Source organism: Rattus norvegicus, chromosome 11 (assembly GCF_021556685.1).
Source record: "Rattus norvegicus strain SHRSP/BbbUtx chromosome 11, alternate assembly SHRSP_T2T, whole genome shotgun sequence".
NCBI classification, from domain to species: Eukaryota; Metazoa; Chordata; class Mammalia; order Rodentia; family Muridae; genus Rattus; species Rattus norvegicus.
In genome coordinates, this window is record NC_141544.1 from 89969496 (window position 1) to 89991486 (window position 21991).

General features: G+C 42.9%; 1 protein-coding gene across 38 annotated transcripts in view; it reads right to left on the bottom strand.

The window, feature by feature from the left end:
• Lpp (LIM domain containing preferred translocation partner in lipoma) overlaps window positions 1-21991 on the bottom strand; it is a 633326-nt gene that overhangs the window by 486120 nt on the left and 125215 nt on the right.

Here is a 21991-nt window from a genome sequence, read left to right on the forward strand (position 1 = left end):
AGACAAAGGCCCTGTGGCATCCGAGGAACCATGAACCAACCATCGGGTCCGGGTGAGGATTAATAAATGGCCTTCCTAGGAGGCAAGGGCTCAGGCTTCATTACTGCTCTGTGGCCCAGACTCAGAGAACTGCCGAAGTGCAGAGGCTGAAAACCATTGGAGTACTAAAGAACAGGGGTTTAAATTACAGCAGTCACAAGCAGACTATGAAAAAGAGAGAAAAATCAAGAGATAGAGTAATAATTCAAAACTAAAGGAAAAATTCTTGAGTAGAAACTGTAGAAATATTGGTTCTGTACTTTAATGACACTTATTTACTACTCAAGTATATAGGTCCTATCTATCCAGTGCAGAACACTTTCACAATGAATATTTCATCTAGATAAAAGTCTAGAGCCATGAGAAATGGCTATGGTTATAGATAACAAAGCAACAGTCATTTGCTGAGCGCTTACGTTCCGCCAGTTTTTATGTGCTATCTTCTCATCTGACAATAACTTCACTCTTATTTAACAAATGGCAAACCGATGCTCACGGACATTACATAACATCTGGAATCACATCTGTATCAGCTGGACTCCCTCATGCAGTGAACACTAAGGTCATTAGCCTATCTTGCACTCTGCCTAGGACAATGAATTTAGGGGCCAATGAGATGTTCACTTGGGACAATAAGCTTCAAAGCCAGGATTCCTTTGCACAGTACCTGAGACTTTTCAAGACGGCACTGACGGATTCTTCCACACAGACTCCAGTAGCAGTGGAGGGGCGGACTAAGGCAGAGTGGATGCTCTGGAGGAAGCTGGGGTCCATTTCATACCTAGAACATAGCTTGACTACTGCACAGCCCGCCCTTTGTACTCATCAAGGCTGCTGATTCTACTGGCACGGGGGTCTTCCATGACCCACGCTTAACTTCAAATTCCATAACATTTTCTGCCGAGAAATAATTGTGAGTCTACATAGTGGTGTGCGTGCCGCAAAAATATAAGAATGGGACCCTCGCTTTTGATGAGGCATGGTGAATGGCAAGAGAGATGGACAAGATATCAGCACACAAGAAGGATAAGCTTAAATGCTTCTCCCCGGCATAGGAAGTGGGTGGGAAATGAGACACAAGATCTACCTTTTCGTCCCCCATGCTGTGCTCTCCCAGGATGATTCAAAGGCATGGCTCCACAGGTCTGACAAAGTAGGAATCTCAAGAAGATGAAAGGATGTTTTTGTCTGCTCTCTCCCGTGCTCTTACATGTGCTCTCTCTCTATCTATCTCTCTCTCTCTCTCTCTCTCTCTCTCTCTATTTGTTTCTTCTCAAGTAATAACTATTAATTGTGCTATGTGGGCAGTACTGCGATGAGTCTACCGGGAAACCAGCACAGATCCATCAAGTGCTTTTAGTCCAAGCTTTTTAGAAGCAATTGCTTACCACATTTTCACTGTTCTTTTTCTCACAGCTAGAATTAAAGTGGATTTTACCACACAACCACTCCAGTGCCCTTCCCTCCCTCCCCCAAAGTGAGAACAGAAGAGGGTTATTAGCCTATGACCAGCAAAATCCGACATAGGCAAAAAAAGAATCTATTAATTCAGTGTTTCTGGATTCCACATATTGGCATGAGACAGGTATCCTATATACCTTAAGGACAGGCAACACTTTTGGAAGGAAGAAGATTCTGGCCAACTCAGACAGATGAAGAAATGAATGCTCAGAGGCAAAGAGCAGTCTGCCTGCAAGGACAACGCACGTGGCGAACAGCAGACCCTGGAAGCAAACAGGGGTCTGGAGGGTTGCAGCTCACAGAAGTGACACATCTTCCATTCTGTTCTACGGGGAGAAGCGAGGCTTCAAATGCTACCAGCCGTGAGGCTGCGCGTGAGTAGAGACATAAAGCCACGGAGCTAAGTAAATTCTGGAAGGATGCCTCTGAACAAGACCGCAGTGCCTCTGCCCTTAGGTGACATCACAACAGCTTTTGAGTTCACTCTGACAAAAAATATTAGAGAAAACTTGGTCCCTCATTCATCAGGTACCAGGCTGCACACTACAGAGAGTCAAGCAAAGGCCCATAAGGAAAGACTGAGGACACTTGGCTCATTATACAGTAAAATAAAAATAACAAGAAGAAATGTTGATTTGGTGTAAGATTAAGCTTGCCCTTCCACTATTTCCCCACATCCGAAACAGAGAAGCACAAGAAAGGATCAAACAACCAGGAGGAAGGAGAATAATCTAGACTGGAGGCTTTCGACAGAACATCTAAGCAGAGGTGAGAGCTTCCCTGTGCAGGCAGCATCCTTCCCTTCACCCAGAAGGGGTGTGAGGCTATGTGTTTTGAAAGATTCTTTATCAGAATCTGAGCTGACAGGGACACCTGATGAGAATAGTAATCAGGAAGTAGAGAGACGCTTGCCTCTATGTTCTTTATTTTTGTTAGCTGTCTTTAAAAAAATAAAAAAAAAAAAGAATTACCATCTCTAATGGGGGGCATCTCTCTTTCCCAGTACATATGGCACAGCTTCACAAAAGGTTCTCCTTTTCAGGGCATTTTAGTTAATCCGCAAAACAGCTGGTTACCTTGAATGCATGTGTGTGGATCTCTGGGCAATACTGAGGATGCTAGCGAGAGAGAAGTTTCAGTCCCTACTTTCAAAAAGCCAAATTCTGATCCCTGTGGCCAAGCACAAAATGTTGTGATTTTTTTTTTAAGTCAGCAAGTTATGTTCTCAATTATGAAAATACCAAATGCCAGATTCTTCTCCAGTCCAAGCAATAATATAAAAGCAGCCAATTCTCCTAAATCAGAATATTTTTAATGAAAATCATGACTGTTGAAGCTTTCTTTCCCTTCCGATGCCAACATTATTAGAACTCAGAATGAGAACACAGGTCCCTTTCCTGGGTTCTGTATTCTCCCCTGGCTCTGACCAAGCACTGTTCAACGGATGTACAACACAAGCCACACTAAGAACTTTTAAAAATGTCAAAATTTTATTTCACAAATATAGCCAAAATATCATCCTTTAAATGCATAGCGTTAGCCAGATTCCAAGTAGTCATGGAACAGTACATGGCAACGGTGGCTGTCACACTGGACAGCACATTCCCAATTCTCTACTGCCTTCCCCCTCCCAGCCTGAGTAAAGCACAGCATCTGTTGAAGATGAAGAGATGAAGTTTGTAATCATTCTCACTGCTCAGACGTACTTTCCCTCACTGCACTCCTTAGGACTAAAAGCCCATAAGGTATTGTGATGGGAAATTGTCATGGTTACAAAATTGTTCTGAGCCGCATGTGACAGTGAGGGAAGCAAACAAGATCGAGAGGTACAGACAGAGAGGCAGTCAACCCACAGACACAGATAGCATCATGTTTTGAGACTTGGGTTTTCACCCTGAGGCCTTGGAGGCTTTAAACCATGTTACGCATCTAGCTCGAATCGCCGCTCTTCTTGGCAAGCTTCTGTGCATCCTTGGAAAATAGCACAAAGTCGGAAAAGTTCAACAAAAGGATGAAGGCTCGGTGCATAGAGACACTTAAAGTAGCCGGAAAACCTCTTTTATCCATTTTATCTGGGGCCCCAGGCTGAAGAAATTCCTATGCTCTTGTCAAAACAGCACCCTCTCCATCACCCTCCATCATGTCTTCCTGTCCCAGGGGGTGAATGGTGGACAACCATTTAGCCATAATTACCAAGAAATAGATGATTGCAAAAATCATTGTGAAATAGAGCGACCTCTCACTCCTTCTGAAATTCCCCACTATTTGCCTTTCCACGGCAGACTCGCCTTTTTTGTTTTACCAGACTCGAGTCCTTCCGTCATTCACTAAGGAGGTACACACAAGCTTAAGACTACAACTCATCTCATCAATCAAGTGGGCTCCGGACTGAGGATCGAAGGCCATAAACACAAAGCTTCAACATAGTTTTCAGATATGGATCATATATTCTATTGAGGATGGGAAACCACGTGATTTTGAGTCTTGGCTCTTCATTATGAGTTATTATGAACATTAGCCCATAATCTGCAAAGGTGTCAACATGTCAATAGTACAAAACAACCATCTTCCACTCTATCATAAAATAAAAGCACAAAATGGTCACTCACTTCTAAGGCTAAAACCATCGGTCATGAGTCACATTGAACCCGTAGATTCACTGACATGAAACAATAAAAGAAAAAAATCATCTCTTACTCAAAACTACACAGCTCATCTAATCATGAGAAAGCATTAAGCAAACAATAGTCAATGGATTCTATGACGCTCCAGGCCTTGAAGCACAGCACTTCTCAGGTATCAAAGTCACAGAATACAGGAAGAGCCTTACGAAGTTGAAGACGTAATGGGAAAGTACAGAAGAATACTCTTATTGGGCACTAATGCACCAAATGCACGAGTAACAAAGAATAAAATTTGTAGCTGCAACAGTCAAGTCAAGGCACGTCAATTTCTGAGCTCCGGTAAGCATGCCTTGCTCAGGTGAGTTAGGAACGTGAGAGAAAGCTAAGGGGGTGCATGCTGTCCTGTGTCAGCACCAACAGGGAAAGGTGACTGGGGGTGAAACTCACTCAGACTACCTCCAGACCAGTGAAAATTCCCTCAGGCAAAGAGTGGGTGGGCTGAACAATAAAGGGCATCACACAATGTCCACTTGTGTTTCGTTTTTCTCATTAAAAACGAAAAGCATTTCAATGATCAGCTGATAAAAGAATGGCAGAGTTAAATAGTTTTTGAAATAAACAAATGGATGAGAAAACCCAACATTGTCCCCATCACAATAAGAAAAATTGATTGTCTCTGGAGGTTCCTCAGAAAATTGGACATTGCACTACCTGAGGACCCAACTATACATCTCTTGGGCATATACCCAAAAGATGCCCTAACATATAAAAGAGACACGTGCTCCACTATGTTCATCGCAGCCTTATTTATAATAGCCAGAAGCTGGAAAGAACCCAGATGCCCTTCAACAGAGGAATGATACAGAAAATGTGGTACATCTACACAATGGAATATCACTCAGCTATCAAAAACAATGACTTCATGAAATTCGTAGGCAAATGAATGGAATTGGAAAATATCATCCTGAGTGAGGTAACCCAATCACAGAAAAACACACATGGTATGTACTCATTGATAAGTGGCTATTAGCCCAAATGCTTGAATTACCCTAGATGCCTAGAACAAATGAAATTCAAGATGGATGATCAAAATGTGAATGCTTCACTCCTTCTTTAAAAGGGGAACAAGAATACCATTGGCAGGGAAGAGAGAGGCAAAGATTAAAACAGAGACTGAAGGAACACCCATTCAGAGCCTGCCCCACATGTGGCCCATACATATACAGCCATCCAATTAGACAAGATGGATGAAGCAAAGAAGTGCAGACCGACAGGAGCCGGATGTAGATTGCTCCTGAGAGACACAGCCAGAATACAGCAAACACAGAGGCAAATGCCAGCAGCAAACCACTGAACTGAGAATAGGACCCCCTTTGAAGGAATCAGAGAAAGAACTGGAAGAGCTTGAAGGGGCTCGAGACCCCATATGTACAACAATGCCAAGCAACCAGAGCTTCCAGGGACTAAGCCACTACCTAATGACTATACATGGACTGACCCTGGACTCTGACCCCATAGGTAGCAATGAATATCCTAGTAAGAGCAGCAATGGAAGGGGAAGCCCTGGGTCCTGCTAAGACTGAACCCCCAGTGAACTAGTCTATGGGGGGAGGGCAGCAATGGGGGGAGGGTGGGGAGGGGAACAGCCATATAGAAGGGGAGGTGGAGGGGTTAGGGGGATGTTGGCCCAGAAACCGGGAAGGGGAATAACAATCGAAATGTAAATAAGAAATACTCAAGTTAATAAAGATAAAAAAAATTGATTGTTGTAAAATTCCCATCTCTGCTAATTAGTAAAAGAGTTAAATGTTTGGGCTGACGACAATCAAATAGTCGTCTTCCACAGCTGAGCCTACTGGGACATACGCACCTGTAACCCCAGCTCTCGGAAGACTGAGGCAGGAGGATTCGTTTGAAGAGAGACTAACAGTGTCTGTCTTGGAAGACAAAGAAGCGTCTTTCCAAAGTGTAACGGCCCGTCTCATGAAAAAGAACGTCCAAAGAGAGAAAGCACCACCTGAGCAACGTGCTGACGGCTTTGCCGGCTTTCTGTATGTCCAGTTGTTTTTGTCCCCACTGCAGAACTATGCAGTCCTGCTTAGGGGGGGAAAAGCCTTCTGAATGAATTATGGGAATTTGTCTTCTAAAAATCTCCATGACAATTCACATTTTTATTTTTAAATTCAATTTACTTAACTCATCCAATCAACCAGAAAGAAAGGAAGGAAGGAAGGAAGTGAAAGGCAGACAGACAAGTCTATTTTTCAGATCCCACTGAGGTATAACCAAAATATCTACCTATGCACCAAATGGGCTTTTTTAATCCTTCCATCAGAAAAATGTATTCTCTTAGAGCAAGTGAGTGTCATAGAAATATCATGGAGCCCAAAACATTGCAGATGAGCAGAGAAAACCATAATTTCTCCTTGCTAGCTCTTCCCCATTAGAAGCCCTAGTAAGTGCTTCCTTGAGTGATCAGACTTTGAATGAAAAGGTAGCCCCCCAAATATATTCAGACATGGGAAACCAAGTAGGCAGTAAGAAGAGGCAACGAAGAGGCTGTCCCGGCAGTTTCTGAAACCTACTTCTGCCCTGCCTGGAGAGCATTCCTGGAGAAGGGTCTTTTCTGAGGGTGCTGTTTTCCCCACAGCCACCATGTGTGTGTCTGCCTGCCCTCCCACACTCCAGATACAGAGGCCCAAAGGAAGTGCTGTCGCTTTTCTAATTGACTAATTACTCGGGTCGACTCCAGATCTTCATTCCAGTAACACACAGCCAAACCCCAGCCACCTGCTCTGCTCTCGCCTGTCTTCCTCTCCATCAAGACTCTTCGTTCCTGAGTTCTGCTCCTCTTCCTCAGTACCTGCTCCTGTGCCTTTATCTTTTTTCTGAGTTCAAGATGGTGGTTCAATGATGAAATCATACCATGCCTATTCCTTTGGTCCTACCCTGACCATCGTCAGGATTGGTTTCATAGAGCAATTGGCCCTCAGGTTCTCACACCTACGTGCCTGATTGTCCTTCACTAAATATAACCTTAATTGGCTAAGCTGGCAATAGTGCAAAAATAGCTTTAATAACAATCCTCTTCATTAGTGGTATAGACTTAATGGTGCATTCCTTACTTAGGACCTCATTTGATTCTTACAGTCCTGATACATTGAGTACAAAATAACTGGAAGCCCATTTAGGATGAGAGGAGGCACAGTTGCAGAACTGGAAGGAGCCTGGACCAAAATCTCGCCAGGCATATTTGGTACTACTGGAGCCTGATGCCAAATATTTTCTTTCACAGTACAGTGTACTCTCATAATACCACATGTTCAGAGATGTACAGTCACTGACATGAGAAAAGCCATGTTAATCATGGCAGTCAACAACCTTTAATCTATACCAGAATTACACCAGTGTTCTGGATGGACTTAGAAAGGAGAGAAAACATAGGAGAAGGAAAAAGAAAACTTCCTTCAACTGATTATGGTAGAGACGATTCGTGGGAATAACTTGGGGGAAAAAAAAAACGTGGGTGTCCTGGAAGACTCATCATCGTCGTCATTATAATTTCTAATCATGCTGCGTGGGCAGGTGTCCCTGTAGAAGAACTGCCATTGGCACCCAGATTAGCAGCTTCATCGGGAGACTGGAATGGGAGTGTGTAATTCTTAGACCTCAGAACCTACATCACAGATTCCCCCCCACCCCGTGCAACCAGCAAGCAGGCAGCCGGCGGCTCGCGAAGACGGTTGGGTGTGTGGATGAATGGGAAGTCTGTGTGAAGAGGTACAGCAGAGCAAGGTGCAGAAGACTCCGCAGGAAGCAGGAAGCGGATCGCCAGCACAGAGCTCTCTCCACCAGCGCTAACTCACAGTGTCTCCCAATCAGTTCTTTTCTTTGTAGTTTTCTTTTGAGTTTTGAACTAAAGCCGGATTTTGAAAGAATTATGGGTAAAGATCAGGAAGAAAGCTGGCCAGCAGCTGAAGTCTGGCTCTCTATGAACTCTGTACGATTCCTCTCCTAGCACAGGTCGTTTCCTGTGCTCGACTTGGGGTCCTAAAAGACTCGATAAAGTGTTGAGATATGATGTGTCCAAGGTCATGAGGATGATCCTAGTCTATGATCTCAACCATGCTCCCAAACCCACCATTCCTGAGTCTACTGAAGCACTTTTCCTTCATGGGTTAATCTTTTAGAAAGATTATCCAGGTTTATTTGACATAGGAGAAATTGTATTAGTAGAATTAAAAAATAAATCCATTAATATGCTCTGAAGGAGTGATATGAAGCATACCTAACATTACCTTCTGCCCCCACCGTACCTAGAGTATCTGAGAGAGGAAGGATGAGCATAAAATACAAGGGAAGCAGCACCAATCCTAGCTATGCCTTGAGGATTTATCTATTTACATGGAAAATATTTCCTTTCCTCAAATTTCTTGATTAGGAAAGATATCCCAAAAGACACAGGAGAAGAGATGCCTAGGGGAAGGTTTAGGGAAGGAACACGCTGACTTCTTCTAGTCACTCCCATGACCAACTACCCGGAAACTTCAAATATAAAGGTTTAAGTTTGTTCTTTGCTTCTCTGTGTGCTTCAGGTGTGTGCCTGAGCCATGTTACGCACGTGAAGGTCGCAGGACAACCTGTGGAGTCAGTGCAGCCCTCCTTCCTTTCTATGGGATCAAACTCAGGTTACAAGGATTTTACAGCGAGATTCTTTACCCACTGAACCTCTAGTCAGCCTAAAAAACTCCAAAACTATTTTATCACTTCAATAAATGAAGGTATCTGAAGAACATGAGAAGTGCTCTGGTGGGCATAAATCAAACACACAAGGTCCCTGCACTGTGTTCTGTGGGATCCATATACCACTGAACTACCCACAGCCAAGTAACCAAACAAAAAACGCAAAATAATAAACAACATTAGCGCATTTTACCTCCCTGAGGAAGAGCTCAGAGGAAATTGTACACTGTACTGATATTAATTTAAAACCATAATTAGAGCTGGGTAAATCGTTTCTTTGGTAAAGCGTCAAGCATGAGGACCTATGGTCAGGTCCCCAGAATGTTAAGTATGACACTGTGCTCCATGTCTCCAGCACTAGACAGAGTTGCCAAGCCAGTCAGATCCCCAAGGTTCACAAGACAGTCGGTCTCACCTAATGAGTGGATCCAGAGTCACTGAGAGAGCTCATCTCAAACGGTGAGGTGGTATAATATCAAGGAAAGATACCTTACGTTCACCTCAGCCCTCCAGATGCATGCGCACAGGCAGACACACAGACACACAGACACACAGACACACACACACACACACACACACACACACACACAAAGTACACACACTACCCACATCCAGCACAACATGTACAACTGAAGTCCCATGAATCATATATAAAATATATGAATTGAGAATCAGACACAGACAACCAAAAAAATGTGCAAAATGAAACCAGGTGAAACAGGAGTTATTGAAATTTAAAAAGGAACATATGCATCTAAGTCAATAAAACCAAGGTAAAACCAAAGAAAAGGCAAAATTTGATTTTTTAAAATAATTAACTTTGCCTACATCAATCAAATGGGGAAGCAGATGAATAATACAAAAAGCTATAGACTAACATTATTAGATGTAAATAAAGGGATACTAAGGACGCACAAAACAGCCTCAAGAAACAAACTCTACATAAAAACCTGAAATAGACAGGTTTCCTAAAATCCAACAAGAGGGTCACAGAACACATGCATACCAAGTCTATTTATCGTGAAAGAGATACTAAGTTTTTAAAGAGACTCCACACACACACACACACACACACACACACACACACACACCCCACAGACATATCAAGTTGAGAAAGCTTCAGAGGAAATTCGATAACATTTTTGAGGAATGTGTTGTATGTATGAATATGTTAAAATTACTTTTAAAAAGAGGAAAAAAAAAAACCCTTGATTAGCTTACACTATTTTAAGCACGACACTGATGTTAAAACTTGAAAATGTTAATAAACGCATACTTTCACAGAACTTCCAAGCAATCTAACATAAAAGTTAATACAAAAATCACTTAAAAATTGCTAACTCCTAGAGTCTTGATACACACACACACACACACACACACACACACAGAGAGAGAGAGAGAGAGAGGCATGCGTGCACATGCACAAAATTTCTGACTAAATATGAGAATATCGTATCTGAAATTTTATTTATATATCACAGCAAATGTACAGAATAAAAAATAGCCATTTTCTTGAAATGTATGCTTTCCATTTTTAAATGAAAAAAAAAACATCAAAAAAGATTTAGATAGGCATTTCAGATCAGCTTCAGTTTTAAAATAAAAACTCTCAAAATAAGTGTGCATGCTTTTTAACATGCTATCTATGCCAGAAGCCACCATCCGAATTAATAACATTTCCACTGAAGTCAAGTGCAGGAGGATGTTTACTCTGACTCTTATGGCAAGCATCAAGCATACTCTTCTAGAGATAACAAGAAGACTGGAGCAAACCCACAGCATTCTAAAGGTAGAAAGAACGGTAAATTAACAGTTTGGAACGGATGATGTGATAGCTTCAACATAGAGAGATCTACCTAAAAATGTTCCAGTAAAGTAAAAATTTAATAAAATGGCTCAGAAGAAAAGTTAGTATACAGAATCCAAGGATTTACACATACGTACATATTCATACATGCATACGTACATACAATTAAATAGTAGAATGAATCATTTTCATTATAACAGGCAGAAATACCTAGGAAGGTAAACATGTAAGAAGCATTCGGGGTCTATGTGAAGAAATATATACATGCTCCTGGGAACATGTCAGATTTCGTGGTGACGGTACTCAGATATAAAACACTCGCCTAGCGATCATGTGACACCGGGCTCGATCCGTAGCATCGCAAAAAAAGATTTTAAAGACAGAAAAATAACTAACGCATTATAATGCTCAGTTTACATGGTTACTGAGTAAGTGAAAAGCGTTTCCCATAAAAATATCAGCAGAGAGTTATTTTTAGGACTAGACAAGTTTATTCTAAAGTTCATGGAAAAATAAGCAGGGACCAAAAGCAAAGAATTTCCTGGAAAAATAACTAGAGAGTGAGGTGACCCCATCAGGTACTAAAGTACATTATCCATCTGTGAAAGGTCAGAGTGTGGTGCAAGAGGTGACAGCGCCAGGGACGAAAGATTGAAACTGCCCTGCATCCTTCCAAGCATGAAGAGCGAGTGCTTGGATCTGAGAGGTAGCTCAGGAGTTCAGAGCACTGGCTACAATCCCAGAGGACTGGATCGATTCCCAGCACTCACAGAGCGGCTCAAATCTGTAACTCCAGTTCCAGGAGATCAGACACCCTCTTCTGGCCTGTCACAAGAAGTATGCATGTTTTAAACACAAGATATATGATTCATGGTTCATAGACATACATGCGACCAAAACACTCACATACAGTAAAAATTAATTAGCTCAAATTTCAAAAATAAAAAATGATAAGTATTTATGCATTGAAGAATATACATGAAGAAAACACAGCTTTTGTTTGTGTTAAAAAAAATTTTTTTAACTTATTTACGTGCACGTCTGTGTGCCTGCATCAGTTCCGGTGGTCTTGAGGCCAGAAGAGGAACTGAATCCCCTGGAGCTGGTGGTTCTAAGCCACCTAGCCAGAATGCTAGGAATGAAACCCTGAGGCTTCTACAAGAGCAGTGAGTAATCTTAACAACCGAGTCTTCTCTGCAGCCCCAAAGATGACATTTTAATAAATGCAGGGAAAGTGGATTCACAGACTCCTTCACACGCACTGCTTGGAAATTAGGCTATAAAAGAGAATATCAACAGTGCTGCCTCTATCTTCTGACTTTACCAAAGTACGATTTCAGTGAAAGGCAGGGAGAAGGAGGAAGAGAAGAAAATAGATAAAAGGCCAAATAGAAAGAAAGAAAGAAACACAGGGCAAATGTTTAATAATAAAAAAGGACAGAAGAATTTCTAAGTGGCCTCCAACAGTCTGGCTTGTGAAATCTGCAAGTAAAATTGCATATTCTTTTTTAGTGACGTGTTGCAGCCGCCCCACAGATAAGGAGTTAATGTTTGTTGGCTACTTGGTAGATTGTGACACTGCATGGGTCTAGCCCACTGCTTTTGGCAGGCTAAGCAAGCAGGAATCTGCTGCTGAGATATTGTCTCAGGACACACACCCCCAATTTCCACTACAGTAATCCAAAAGCAACCTCTCAATAACCAACGAAAAGTCAATCAAAGGGCAGCTGCCAAGAAGGAAAGGTTACGTAGGTAAAGGTACAGCCTATGTAAAATTATGTTCAAATTCACTGGTAAACAGAAATTCAAATAAAAACAAGGTAGCAAGCACATATTAGCAACTGATACACAAATGACATATGCAAAATATGTATGACGACACAGTAAGGCAAGGTGGGAAACAATGTTTGCTACATTCCTTTGTAGAGACCTTATATATGGTGCAGAATGCACACATTACATGGACGTCAATGCTGGAGAGTGTGTGTGTGTGTGTGTGTGTGTGCGCGCGCGTCCTATTCAGTTCTGGATGGGTACTTAGGAATTAATAAGGATTTGTCTTTCCTAGTGAGAGCGAACAAACAAAAAAGGAAATTTTTCTACAGATTTGATTTTAGTTCATTCTGTATTCTTTGTTGCTTATTAAAAATCGACTCTCTGTTTTCTTTTAAGAAAGACTGGTCACTAAGACACTCATGGATACATCGAAAGCAGAGCAAGGAGAGCGGCGACACAGACTGCAGCTTCCAGTTCTCTACAACCTATCTGGTACCAGAACGAGCATGAGCCACATCAGCTGAAAGCCTCTGAGGCTGCTTAATAGTTGTGACAATTGGGAAGTTCTTTATTCTCCCAGCACCTCAGCTGCTACAGGTGCGAAGAGCAAGCTAAAGTTGCAGAGCTACAAGCTACTGTGAAAATCGAGTAAAATACCCATGCCTAACCCAAGGATTGGCAAGAAATCTATGTTCGGTAGCTAATTTCCTGTCCTTTGAGCACTTGGGTTGGTTGGGGGAGGGGAGGCAACGCCACACAGCCAGACAGAACACCCTGCTCAGCTTCTCTTCCCACTGGCATTCTGTCCAAGATCCTCAGGAAGTAAAGGTCAATAAGTAATTACAAATTCTAACTATCCATCTGAGAAGAGCTAGCAAACATCTGGATAGGGGAGCCCCCTAAGTTTAAGTCACTAGGTAGAAGGACAGAAACCCACACCAATTGACCTCTCCACCCCATGCTGCCAACTTCTCACAATGTAAGAGACCAGAAGATGAGACTCCTTCCATCACAGCAAAATGGCCACTCATTTTTAAGCTTCATAACCTTTCACACATCTGTCCCCAAGCATCCCTGCCTGTGTCTCATCAATACAGGCAGTCAGGAAACACAATCCACCTGCTCAGAGTCCCCTAAACGTCACAGGATAGCATGGCCCTTCTTGTTACAATGTAGCGTCCTCATCCTCTAGCGGGAGGGCTATGGAGGGTGGTTAAGAAGCCTTTGGGCAAAGCTCTCTCTTGATGGACACAGCCTTTTCCTAGACTCTCATGACTTAACAGCAGGTAAAACCATCCTTCTCTGAATACTGTACTTGGCAGTGATAATGTGTGTCTGTGTGTGTGTGTGTGTGTGTGTGTGTGTGTGTGTGTGTGTGTGCACTTATTTTGTTTATTTTCCTCTCCTGTATTTGTTCTTGAAAAAAATAATCTGTTATGGCTGCTATCAATTCTCATTTAAAGAAATAAGGACAATGGTATTAATAATGAAACAAAAGTACTCCGTTTTACTCTCTGTGGTCGGCAAGAAGTTTCACATTTCACTCAACTCAGAACCCCACGTATTACTGATGTGAAAGTATGTGGTTTTGTGATAGCTAAGCTCTTCTAATATTTAATTTTCTGTCGTTTCTTACTTGCAATTTACAGTAAACGAATCCCAACTTTTCCCCTCTGTCAAACAGCCCACTTGCAAAACAACAAGCTACTTCACCCAGAGCCATGAGTAACATTTCGTGTGCCATGAAAATGAATCAGACACAAAGCATTAGCCTGTTCCCCAGGTTGTGTACTCAGCAGTGACTGAACTGATTCAACTTTTATCACTGAAACACAAAATATACAGTTTCTGGAGAAGGAGAGAGAGAGCCACATACAACCTTGCATACCTCCTGTTTCCTCCACTGGCCTTCCAGCTTTCAGGCTAAATTTAAATAGAAAAATCATGGACCATCAGTCTGTCCACAAGGGAAAGCACACACGCACACTGCCTTGATCATAATCTTCCTATGACTAATGCTGTCATTCTTCAACCGCTCTCCCAGGTGCTCAGTCAGCCTGTGAAAGCCGTGAAGTAAATGAGGCAAAACTCACTGTCCCCTGCCATCTATGAAGCAAAAGAAGTGCAGAAGAAACAAATAGTTCACTGCGAAACCGTCAGCCACAGGTGGAATGGTCAGGCCCTCGATTCAATCCAGAGTACGGGCTCTTTCCACTCTCTCCTAGGGAAAGCAACCTAGATGTCTACGTATGTGTTTCCCACAATACTTTGCACACCACTGACTCTTATCTGCTTCATGGTGACCCACCAGCAATGATGAGACAACCAAGGAATGCCCAATGGCACCAGTACAATCATCAATCCTGCCTCACTGCCTGTGCTGGATCAGCAATTGGTTGTCTACACCATCACCAATGTCTGCCAGTCACCATGTGTCACAAGCAACTTGGTGCGAGTTACTGCTAAAGCCCCAAATCATTTGTTTTCCTTACAAAGTGGTGTTCTCCCTAAGGAATCCCTATAACGGGGCCAACTCTATTAAGCTAGCAGAGCATGAAACTGACTTCCAGATTATTCTATAGTTATTCCTTGCTTCAACTTTCCAACCTTCGATCACACCCACGGTGTTTAATAGAAATGTTAGTCATCGTGAGTTTATCGAATGAATACAGGTGAAAACGACTCCTGTACATGGTGAGTTCAGAATAACCTGAAAAGCTTTCCAAATAGACCAGAAAATACCTGAGTTCTATGTGCACTGGAGAAATGTCTACCCAAGTTGGTACATGGACAGATAGATGGTTAACTCAACTTATTACCTCTACTTGTCCCATTGAAAAACTATATCCAAACGGGTAATATGAGCATGACCCCTATTCCCCAAATCAACCACTTTATCAATCAATATCACTCTCCCTTCCTCCCTCCCACCTTTTTAATACGCACACATACGCAGAAAGATGACCAAAATTAGAACTCAGCACACTCGTACAAGACAACTTGTTCTAATAGAATTTAAGAGATAAACCACGCTTTATAGATTACTGAAATAACTCTGGCCATTACTGTTACTTACCTCAGAGAAGCAAGTAAGCACTGTCTCCCCCACTGGACCACAAGCTTCCCTGTAGTCGAGTTGAAGTTCTTCAGGGAGCACCTCCAATGGGCAAGCCTCTGCTTTGCCAACTAAGGATCTGGAGTGCACAGCGCAAGGGGAAAAGTTAAGGCTACCCCTCCTCATTCTAACCAGAGGGGCAGAGTGTCCACAGCTGGGTCTCAGCCTGGATACTCTGCTTTCCTGACTCTGAGAGTGGGCTTGGACACTCTGGTGACCCTAACAAACCATAGGGATTGAAGGCCATTGGTACACATGACTTTGAAGAACTTGGTGGCAATGAGAACTCTCATCATGGCCTATCTGTGTGGCCTCAGAAATGAGGCTGGCTCACTCTGGGCTGCCAGGTGCTCTATCCATGAAATGAGACACCTCTGTGCACACCATGAGAACTGCATGGCATGTGTAAACGTGGGAAGTTCCTAGTACAGGCAAAGGGCTGCGTTAGCTATCATTCACTATGAAGCAAGAGGACAGTGAAAACTCTGTCATGCCGTGTGTATTATTTTTCACAGCGCTACTCCACACAGAGCTAACGTGCACAGTCAAAAATGCTCACAGATGATGCGACTGGAGAAGCGCAGGACTAGCCTAAACCTCAGATGGGTTCTCCCTGGGAGCACGCAGGAGGGACTCTGAACAAACCCTGCTGCTGCTTGGAAGATGGCTTCACTTGCTAAGGGACACCACTGATTGCATTTGCCAAGTGTCCTGTGGCGTTTTCAAAGCATCTAGACAATTCGTCAACCTTCTGTCTTTAAGCAAAGGACTTTACATAGAACCTCACAAAATCAGATCCTAGGTGGCAATACCTGGCAGGCCCAGTCAGCTGCCACCTCTTTCAGAACTTGCCTGCTTCCCTCACACCTTGAAGCTCTCTCACCACACGCAAGCAGAGAGTCTAGCCAGTCCTGCACCATCGGAACACTTGTGCTATTACCTAAGGAGAACAAAATGTTTCCTGTCCTCAACACCTTGGAGGGAGGAAGGCTATACTGAATAAAGTGTCTTACGTTTCATGACTCTCTGGCAGGCATCTGACCTCACATGACCTGACACCAAAAGAGAAACTCTGCAGACATGCCCCTTTGAATACCACAATTCTGTGAGGTATTTCTCATTATCACTGTTTCCAAGGGTAGGGAAACTGAGCTTTGAAGAGGGCAACGAACAGCCGTCCGCCACACAACAAGCCGCAGAGTCAGATTCGGAACTGGTGGACCCAAAAGACAATAGTCCAACCCTCTGTGATGGAATTACACCGCGGAGACCAGCAGCTGGACGAGGGAAGCCCTTTAAGGGAAGAGCATCCACCGCTAAGACACTCTTTCCAGTGTCAGTACTGCTGCCGCTGTCTGTCCCTCTCACTTCACGCTGCTGTCTTGTGGACCGTGAGAAACCTTCAAATGACATCAGGAAACATATACCTCCCTTGTCTTATCACACATGAGAATTAACCTTCTGTGAAATCTTCAGGAGAACTAATTATGAAAAGAAAATAATCACTTCGCCTGTTTATATGTATAACTGTTTTTCTTTTACTGAAAATCAAGACCAATACCAAATAGACTCACTGTACGACTCATTTCAAATGCCCTTTGCTGAAGACTTTCTTGACTCCCATTGGCAAAATCCACTGTCTCCACATTCTAACATTGATTATTTGTACTTAGTTCAAATTTCTGTGACACAATGCATTTGGCAATAATTCCACCAAACTGTTGTACCCCAAGACAAATCAACTGTATCTTTGTTTGCATCAGATGGTCTGAAAAAGTCTAACCTAGTATGGCCTTGAACTCATTCCTCCAGGTCTTGCATGCCGAGGACCAGGTTTGCAAATGTGCAATCACCACACCATATCTGTGTTTTCTTCTCTTGCAAACCCTGATACCAGATGATACCCACAACACCGGAACACAAAGTCAGATGCCCAGTAAATTGTTGCTGGACTAAGAGCTGCAAAATAAGGATAGGTACAGCTTAGAGCAGGCCATTTCTAAGTATATTCCCTCAAGTAAATACATTTCCCAAGGCCAGCAAAGCCAGACATGTGTGGGATGCAGAGATAAAACTTTAAATGTTTTCACTTTAAAGAACTTACCAGACATTAGAAGGAACAAAAACCCAATAAATAACCATAGTCTAAGAGAATTAAAACCTGTGTTTCCTAAGGATTGTATGATGGTTTATCTTAACTGTCAAGTTTATAAATTTGGGAAATGAGAACCTGAACGGAAGAACAGCCTCCAGCAAGCTGGCAGTTGGGTACGTCTGTCCGGCATTGGTGGGATTGCTAGCTGATGCAGAAGAGCCCAGCCCACTGTTGGCAATAGGCTATGAGTCTGGGAGGTATAAGAAGAGTATAGCATAGTTACAGTACCCATCCTGAAGGTAAGCCACTGACTAGCACTCAGCAGACTCTGCTTCAGGCTCCTCCCCTGGCATTCCTTTACGATGGACGATGACCTACCTGTTTGTTTATAAAACCCTTTCCTCACCAAGTTGCTTTTGGCCATGGTGGTCATCACACCAACAGAAACCAAATTAGAATGGGCTGGAAACAATGAATTCTTTTTTATTAAGAAGGAGAAACTGCTTGATATTTTACTATAAATTTAAGGTCAATTAAAATATTTCCACCTAAATAAAACGTGTAATATCTTCCTGTGATAATTTACTGACATTTCTTTCCGAAGCTGCTGACATTTAACTTTCAGAAGAGCTGTTAAGAAAGGTCTCAGCCAAAATTGGGAATTGAACTACTTTCTAGAGGAAGTTTGGGAGAGCACCTTTGTGTCTCAGTGCTTCTGGGATGCGTTCACTTTCCTGACAACAGAACTGCAAAAGATGAAGGATGCCCAGAATATCTCAAGCCCTGCTGAGAAGTGAGTAACAGAATCCAGACAACCAAAGGTCTACCCCATAGGCTTTCAGTCCCTCCCAACGCCACCTTCAAAGGTATCCTAGACTCTACAGTCTTTCCAGAGGCTACAAACAAACTAGCCTCCCCATCAAAGGTAAGGTATGAAGATACAACTTCTCCTGTCATTTTAATTAGTTCTCCATTTCATTTGTCTTCCAACCCGGAACCCGAAAGCGGTGGATCTAGGGGCTGCATCAAACGTGACATCGTTCAAATCTACCCAAGTCTAGCTTACCAGCTCAAAATGTCACTTCATCCCAAGATGGCCGCAAGTGCTCCCAACATCTCAAGGAACATACGAAGGCTGACAGGTAAGGGTAGAACTCTACCAAGGCACTTGCCCACTCTATGGCACTGAAGGGATGGAGTTAGCTAAGGTCTAGACACCATTTTTCCTTTTTGTTTTTTTATGATTTATTTGTTTTATGAATATGAATATAAGTACACTGTTTTCAGACACACCAGAAGAGAGCATCAGATCCCATTACAGATGGTTGTGAGCCACCATGTGGTTGCTGGGATTTGAACTCAGGACCTCTGGAAGAGCAGTCAGTGCTCTTAGCCACTGAGCCATCTCCTCAGCCATCACCATTTTTCAATACTGATCCTGTTTACTGGAAAAGTTTCAGTGTTATTTCCAATGGGAAATGGTTCTGGCATATCTTCTCAAAATCATTAATACTTTTACAAGTATTAATGTTACCTTACAAAACGCGAATCTGGAAGGAGCGCGGGGAAAATCCAGTTTTAATAGCAACTGGCGGTGAAGAACAGACAAGTCAGGAATCTCAGATTAGAGCATTTCTATATGCTCATTATTTGGGTGGACTGTCACCTCCTTTGCCTCTTTTAAATGCAGCTCCCCTTCCAATGTGCTTCTCCCGTCTATGCCCATTGACCTTCCAGATCTGTTTCATGGAGCCTCCAATTCCCCTAACTTGCTCACAGCCCTCCTTTTGTTTCCATGGTCTTTTACAGTTTCTTAAAGTGTATGAATCGCACGTGAATGCTTCCAACACCTCCCATCTGTCTATGAGCCTCATAGATCAAAGAAGGGCTTGCAATGCATCCGGTCATGTAGTAATTAATGCAAACACTCAATGACCACATATCAGACAGCCATCGCATAGCAAATAACGAAAAAGCCAGACAAAATGTGTACTCTGCGACAAAACCCTGAACAAAAGTAACTTAAGGGGCAAAAGGGTTTATTTGACTTAAATTTCCAAGTCCTAAGCCATCTCAAGTCAGGTGTCTGGGGGCTGCAGCCATGGAGGATCCATGGAAAAGCTCTGCTCCCCAGTTCATCCTCCAACTCCATCTCCTGTTCATGTTCACGCCCTACCTGCCTTCTTAGAAAGCCCAGAGCCACCTGCTCCATCAATTAACACTGTGTCAATCCCTCACACGCATGCCCACAGGTCACCCTGATAGAAGCAATTACTCAATTAAGACACTTCTCAGGTGATTAATGGCTGACTGACAGCTCATGCTAAGCCACTATAGTATCGTCATGGACTAGAAGGCAAGTGCTGTCCACGAGCAGAAGCCAATTCATTTCATGTTTTCTTTTAATAAATTTTATTGGAACATATAAATACATAATTGCTTATGTACTGCCTCTTGACAACTCAAGTATTTTACATCCTGAGAGTAGAGGTGGGAGCTCAATACAGACAGCACGGACCACAAAGGTGAAGTCATCCCTTGCAGACAGTTTGCTGGCTGACCTCTGTTCTAGTATGCCTTTGCCAAATAACACAGTGGAAGGTCCACAGTGGTCAGTTAAATGTGTAAAGAATTAAACGAGAACTAAATGTAGAAATAAAATCACATGAGTTCTATAGTAGAGTCTTTGTCATTTCCTTCTTCATTCTTAATTATGCCAAAATGAATTCCTACCCAGAATAGAGTGTTGTTAGCAAAGTTACAGTTTAGCATGATTAAAAAGAAGGGGGGAAGGGGGAGCAGCTTTCAAACCTATGGGAAAGTTAAGAACTAAACGAACGTGCTGGGATTCCAGGAGTCATTACTATTTCAGGCTCATCTGTGGATCTAACAACTGCCCTGGCAGAAGATATTACAATAGCTATTTTTCAGCTTTCTAGAGCATACTGAGTCTTGAGGAAATTTTCTACGAGCTGTCTTTATCATGTTCATATAAAAACCCTGTCGCCTCCCAAGAAAGGGGTTGAACCCTGTGCTATCTGCAGGCTCCTTTACAAGGCTGAACTGCTCTAAGGTTTGACGCAGAGAGCTGACAAGCATGCGCAGCTCAGGATTCTGAAGTCTTCTGTATTACTGACTGCTGAAATTAACACCCTGAGAGCCAAGCAAGTCTCTGGTCTACACAGAAGACATGTAACCTTGGACAAACCATAGAACTTCTCAGAGATTTCTTTATTACCCAAAACTGGGATTCTGGATGCAGTACGAGGCTGATGAGGAGACTAAATAGGAGATGAGCTTCCTCAGCCACAGTGGGGGACTGGCCTCCAGCATCCCCTCCCTCCAGCTTCCAGCATCCTTCCCTTCCATTTTGTCCACCTTTCATCCATCACCATGAATCTAACCTCCTGAAATGCCGTAATACGCACTTTGTAAGTCCATGCATTTGGAGACATGACCTTTGGGCATCTCTGCAAATTTCCCCAACTGGACCTAAACAACTTTTGTTTATTCCATGTCTTTGGAACTGCTTGCCAGCAAAAATGTCAACTGGAATGGTATTATGCAAAGTGCATTCTTTTACGAACACCCAAGAACCTTATAGAATGTGTGATCCAGTCAGTTCTGAACATCCCTTCAGATCTTTAACCAAAAGAAAATGGTCCACTTACTGTCGTTTTCACTCTCTGGTCCTCATGACCTTGGGCCTGGGATCCTTTGGGTGAAATGTAACATGTTTATAACCCTTTCAACATCACCCACTGCCCCAGAAATCAATGGCTGGCACCAGCCTGCACAGACATGGATAGGTGAATCAACAGAAACAATAAACAAGGCTGGAAATGGACAAATGAGTGAGATAGGCAGGGACAGTAAGTCAGGTGGTGGGAGAACAGACAAGTGTATGGACAAGCAGGCCAACGAAAAAGACAAGCTGCTACACAGACTTGCAGGGAGACAAGAGATGGGGTCGAGATCTCAGGATGCAATAGTAACCTTACAGCCAACCTCGCCCTTAAGTTTTTACATACAAAAAAGTCTTCAAAGGACTCTCTTCATCATGTGACATCCACTGAAAGTGATGGTAATTACAGTTCTATACATTTGCCCAGAGGTAAAAATCACAAGCTTTGGGCAAAGCAATGGACATCAACCCCCTCCTCACCTACCCTCCCCTCCAAGTGCCCCGAGAGAATAGGAAAGGCCTTCCAGAGGTCTAAGGGAGCTTATCTAATCTGACACATGCACAAGGTGACTAAAGAATTCGTCACTGCTTCTCTAGGTAATGTTATCTTAATTAAAACAACATAGCACACCACAGCCTATCATGA